Raw genomic sequence first — 6,694 nt, 5'->3', positions numbered from 1 at the left:
GTCGTTCTGCGAGTTAACGGGACACATCAAAGTTACGTATTTATTAGTACTCTCTTCAAAAAGGGCCGACCATGTACATGGCTACCATCCCGTGCTCTGTCATTGAGTACATGCACTATTCACGTGCCATCGAGGAGAAAAAATATTGCGTAGTACTAGGTGCCATCGAAGTGCACGACTCACTTACGCACTTCATATCTCCATTTTCTTGCATGACACGCTACCTTGATGCTAGATGTCCCATGTGTCATGGAGTCATATAGTATGATTTTGTAAAATGGAGGCATATAGATGTCCCGCGTGCCGGCAACAGGATGAACAAAGCTCATGCCTTAAATGAAAGAGTGGAAGAACATAGATTCTCGACGACCGAGAAGGAGCTACAAACCTCGGGGTGGAGCGTTTGCACTCATAATATTTTATAGTATTCAGCGATATAAAATCAACCAAATCTCACCACGTTCCTATACCATTCTATAGTACTATGCGAATAACTTTGAACGTAAACCATTGATTCACTCTATCCAATGGTCATAGTTGGAAAATCCAAACAAAACCAAGCATTGGATCAACTTTTTTTTCGAGATCAACTCTTTTAGCACTTAGATTGTTGCCGCCTGCCCACCTAGACCACCTATATATCCGCTCATGTGTGATGACCACAGGAGCTATCCACTCAGATTGTAAGTTAAAAAATAAAGGTCGACAACTAATGCGGCACCTCGGGCCAACGCGGCCAGATCGCATTTTGCACGAGAAATTACACACCATGTTTCGTTGACATGTGGTCCCATTCCAACATGTCAGTGAGACGACGGCGAGTCCTTTTGTACAATTTCTGATAGGACGTGTAGGCCGGGGCGCCTCTTCGTGTACCGTGGGAAACTGGCAACCGTCCACCGACTCTTCGCCTTTCCCTCTTGATTTGGAACTGCTGCCGCACGCTCTTCCTCCCTCCTCCATTTTCCTTCACCCTTCCTTCTACATTGTTCGATCATCTTCTCCATGGAGGTAACAAGCCGGAAACGATCCCGTTATACTTGCCCCGATCTGAAAGATGACGTGGTGGGGGAACTCATTGATCGGTGCGGCGTCATCACCTTGGCTAGCATGGCAGGTTCGTTCAAGAACATTCTCGACTCAACTAATAACATCATTACAAGGAACCCAAGGGTCATGGAGCGGTTTGATCTCCCCTATCTTCTTCATCGTGACCTGCTGACTGGTGCGGGGACGAGGGAAGCCTCGCCTTGTGCAAGTTGATGCCGCTTGATAATGATACGTATGATGTTAAGATGCCATCGCTTGAGGGCAAGGCTTGGGCAGGCGCAAATGGAGATTGGGTTGTTTATATTGGGTACAATTGCGAGTGGGAACTTACGAATGTGTACACTCGTCAGCAGATTCCACTTCCAAAAATCTCTGAGTGCCCTGAGGTTGAGCACACAGATGATCTACGTACGTTCAAATATGATTATGGTGACTGTCGTCTACGGAAGATAGCAATTTCTCGAGTTCCCAACCGCTCTTGGAATTACAAGAACTATCAAGTTGTTGCTATCTTCAACAAGTTTGTTGCCGTCCTTCATGGTTAGACTGGATGGATATTGCTCAAAAATCAGTTTCTATACACGGATGTGTACTGTGATGCAATTGAATACGAGGGTCTTGTGTTTGCTGCCACCACTCGTGGCACCGTTTTTGCATGGGATCCTCGTAGTTTCGTACGTTTGTCTTCCACCATAATTATAATTGTTTCATCCAGATGCATGCGAGTTGCAAGTTTCCCTTCTCTACTAATTAACCTTCTTCTTGTGTTTCCAAGGTCCTTTGGACATTCCACCACCTATACTTGAAAAAATTTATAGCTAAGGGGGAGATGAGGACGAGGAGGGCCGATCTACTTAGTGGCGCCAGGCAACTTCCGATGGATCACTCCTTCTTGTCTGTATACAGCCCGCTGCTGATGTTACTACTAAGGAAGCAGGTGTTGTTTCCCATGGTCGCACTCTCCGGACCTATTCCAACACCCGTTGTATGGTATTCGGGATGGATACTACTGTGCTAGCACCAACACCTTCTCCCTGGTACAGTATTGATAGTCTTGGAGCAAACTCGCTCTTCCTTGGACAAAACTATCCAATGATGGTGAAAGGTGATCCAACTGCTGTTGACACAACGTTACTACCATTTATGAGAGGCAATTGTATCTATACGTCGGACATTGCGGTGGTTCCCTACCCTGGTCGTGATATAATAGGTCGCTTCAGCCTGGATGATCAGTCATGCGTTGGTCTCGAGATTGACAGTAGCTGGCCATTCCCAGATAATCCCTTGTGGTTCAAAGCAAGCGTTTCCAACGCCGAGGATTGGTTGAGTTGAAGTTCATTTCATTGCTTGTTATTTGTTGTGTGATGAAAATTTTAGTATTTATAATGTATCCTCGTTGTCATTGTGGGTTGATGACCTGTTGTATGTAATAAAATGATATGACTGTGATAAACTTACTAAATTTATGAATGGCTTTCGAGTCGCTACTTTGAGTGGGAGATGCGAGGAGGCAAAAAAATATTTTCCGAATACATAATTGTACGTGCATTGCAACAAGTTATCGGATGAGGCCAATCAACAATAGTACACTATTTGTACTAGCTTCACATGCTGCACTATCTCTATGTCTATGTATGTAATACAACAAGTTTTAAACTTGAGACCAGCCACCCATCCTCACAAAGAACACTTTTTACCCTAGCACAGACTCCAGGAAATTTGGCCACAGTGTGAGGTGGGCCATATTAATGTGTTCGCTGTATGTAACCAGCACCTCGAATCCTCAATACTACTACTATAAGTAGTAGGAGTAGTAGGGTGGCCTGGGCCAGAACAAGCATTCACGTCCAGGAGTACGGCACACGCCACCAGCACGGCTTCCATCTGACACCTTATTTGTTGGAGTCCGTGCTACAGCAATCTCTTCAACCTCGTCGCTTCCCTAACTCAGCCATCACGCGACAGGCGAGGTGGGGGTTTGCCGATAGTCGGTTTCCTCAACTGCGGTTCCACTTGTAAGGCCAACTCCAATGCATGACCCCAAACGGACCTCCATTTTTCTCGGATTCTGTCTGTTTGGGTAGGGCAATGGGGTCGTGTCCGGGCCATTTCTCGGATGCGGTGGCCGTGCGCCGAACACGCGGACGCATCCTGGTCGTGTACATTTTTCTTTGCAAACACATATCTTTTTTCAACATTGATTTTTTGGTACATGGAAATACATCACCAAAATTTTGACTAGGAAAACAAGAACCACAAGTAGAAGATATCCAACTTCCATAACTGCTCCTGTAAGTTGGATTAGTGCCTTCTCGATGCACTCATTGTTGATCTGCGGAGGCTCGATCCTACGTGCTTCTTTCTTCTTTGAGTGTAAAGAAGTAGACATGTCTAGCCTCTATTCTATCAACAAGTGCACTAGTCTCATCTCTAGCCTCTATGCTAGCTAAAAGTGCTAGAACATCTACTAAATTGCGCTCTATCAATATATCGCTGTACTCTTCTTCCCAATAGTAAAACTTGCATCCATTCTACACAATAAAATTTTAAGTTAGCACCACTAGTCTAATCTGAGAGCACAACCAAATATTTGGTCGAGTTCTTCCTCATTTTGCCGACACATGGGACATTCAGCATCCAGGTCATGTCATGCAAGAAAATAGAGTGGTAGTTGAAGCCACGTGGTGTGCATCTTGGGTTAAACTGTAAATAGAATATTACTACTCTTGTGTAGCTCCAAAAGTGGCCACCGAAGATCTTTATTGGATTTTTTTTCATCACCAGCACATCGAGGTGAAAGATGTGCAGGTTTAGTGGGTCCTCTTGCGTTTTCACTGACATGTGGGACCGCATATGAGCAAACATACGATGGGCTCCGCGCGTTTGCTGGCTGGCTGAGAAGAGAGATAGAGGAGGGATGAGCACGGACTCCAGGAAATTTGTTCTACGTCACCAGCACCTCGATATAGTGGGGTGGCATGGGACATAACTAGCATTCATGTCTAGCAGTACAGCACACGCCACCCACGCGAGTCCCATCCGACACCAATTTTCTTGGAGTCCGTGCTACAGCCATCTCTTCTCCCTCCTGTTTTCTCAGCCATCGTGCGGTGGGCGGGGTGGGGCTTTGCCGATAGTCAGTTTGCTCAACTGCGGTCCCATTTGTAAGTGAAAATGCAACACATCACGCATTCCCCCTTGAGTGGCATGCCGGACCAACCATGTTGGGTTGCGATGTGAGCACGGCAGGATTTTCCTTTTGAACTTGTAACTTGTAAAATTTGGTTCTGCTCCATGGCGCAACCGATAGATAGAAATAACGATTTTCCCTAGAGTAATGATAAATTTGGTTCTTGCGCGGTTCATGCATGGAGTACATAGGAAATTTATGAAGTTGATGCGAAAGGTAAGATAATTACTAGTAGTACCATATACTACTACATGGATTTGACGGAAAGATAAAGATACATATGGATCCATCAATGACATCCTCACGCCCTAGTGCACCGGGTCACCAACCGACGTGTGAGGAGCAGCGGCGTTGGCGGCAAGCTCAACGTGCTTCTGAACAATGCCGTCCAAGGTTGCCCTGCCGTCCAAAAGGCCAGCGTCCTATCATCCTCCTCTTGCATGTAGTAGTCCTTGTCGATGATTTGCGCGTAGACGTGGGTGATTATGTTGATGGTGTCTTGCTGCGCCAGGCGCTGCGCGGTGAACGCGACCTCGAGGTGGACATTCTCCGGCGCGACGGCAGGTAGTCGCAGGGCCACCAGTGCGTCGAAGAGGTTGTCACCATAGAGGCCATTGAGGGTGGCAGGCATCACAGAGCCTGGGCGCCTGCACTGGAGGCGTACGTCAAGGTCGTTCGCAAGCTTCTTGACGACGGTGAACTTTTCGAGGAAGCCGATGAGGACCTCGTTGAACAAGGAGACAAAGTTGTCGTCCAAGCGGCCCTTGCCCTGGCAGCTTCAAGCACTACCTGGAGACGTTCCTTGGTTCCGGGCCGCAGGCCGGCGTCGTGGACCATCTGGCACAGCCGGCTGATGCTCGCGCTCATCGCCTCCATGGGTCTAGCTTCTAGTCAACTGATCTTGCGATTGGAGTGATCACTCTTGCCCTTGGGTGCGTAGCTGCGTAGGATTTCGTAGATTGGATTCGCGGAGCGTTTATATGAGAAGTGCAGACTTCGTTGAATTCACGCGCGTGTTGGCCATCTACTCCTCGCCCCTCTACTGCACCTGCCTTTGGCTGTATGACAGGTTGGCCAGCCACCCATTGGGCCCACTTGTCAGACACCCAAAGGCAGGTGCAGTAAGTCAATGAAGCTGTGTCCCCCTCCGTGCCCGTGCATGCTTTCAAAGACTTGAGACTACCAAACATCACATGCAGTGGTTAGTTCACTGCATGTAATCCTATTAAGTAGCAAAAAGACATTGAGTTATCTCGCCGATAGGAAGAAAACAATACACCATGTATTTATTTACAGAGGGAGTAGTACATTTTTTGTGAAATGCATTACTAGATATTGCTAGTCAAATACTAAATCCAGATGGACGTGGTAGTACTACTAAATCTAGACGGTGGTGCTAGTACTAGTAGTAGTAGTACTACCAATGTAGTAGCACTGTACTACCCGTTGGTCAAATTATGATGTGCTGCTCCTCACAGTGAAGTGACAAGACCCTACGCCGGAGATGACACCTGAGTATAGGCACCGTGTTCAGCATACCATAGTCAGCCTCACTGTCTACAGTCACTATCATCATGGCTGTAGACCTAGTCTACTTACAACTAGCCGTGTTCGACATAATTTCTCGTGCATAGATGCTCGTGCATTGCACGGAACACCAAGATTGGGGGGGTGGACGGCGCCGACAGCGGCCATCGCACCAGATTTTTCCATGGCCTTCTAGATGTGGTGGGGAGGAGATAAGGCTGATTGTGTGACACAAGGAGTTGTTTGTAAATAAGGAACAACTGCAGGCATCTTTTTGCAAAATAAGAGAAGTTTGGTTTGTATGTGTCAGATCTAGATCCGACGGCTATTGGTGAAAGGTGGCGGGCACAATGTCAGGATCCCGATTCCAAGTCACATCGATCTACCCAGTAACACCTCATATCACATTGCGGCCTCACGCACGGTATCCCCACGGGTGTCGCCTTACCGTGGCCCGGGACCGTTTGCGCCTTTTGGCTCACGTATATGATAGTGTCGCTAGCATCCATATGACAGAGAACCCGGGCCGACATGGCTAGTCGTGAACCCAAAGCGGCACAGACCTATGGGAACAGGCATACATGAATCACATCGAGCATGTCGGTCATCAGCATGTGAATCCGGGCTGTAGCACTGGGCTAACAGGACTCCAGGGAACCCGGGCTCTAGCAGGCTAGGCAGGACTCCAGAAGTCACCGCGTGACATTTCCTCGAAGGGACAGACATAGGAACGAAGTGAAACACATGCCGGCCAGTCAAGTGTCCTGAGCAGTAGTGCTGGGCTAGCAGGACTCTGGTGAACCTGGCTGTAGCGGACTACTATGGCTCGAGGAGCACTAGACTACATTTCCCCATAAGAAAGGCGGCCAAGGATAAACAACTAGATTGTCGGATCCCACACATACCAAGCATTTCAATCATACACAC

This window comes from Triticum urartu, chromosome 6 (assembly GCF_003073215.2).
Source record: "Triticum urartu cultivar G1812 chromosome 6, Tu2.1, whole genome shotgun sequence".
Lineage (NCBI taxonomy): Eukaryota > Viridiplantae > Streptophyta > Magnoliopsida > Poales > Poaceae > Triticum > Triticum urartu.
Note: the sequence above shows the minus strand (reverse complement) of the source record.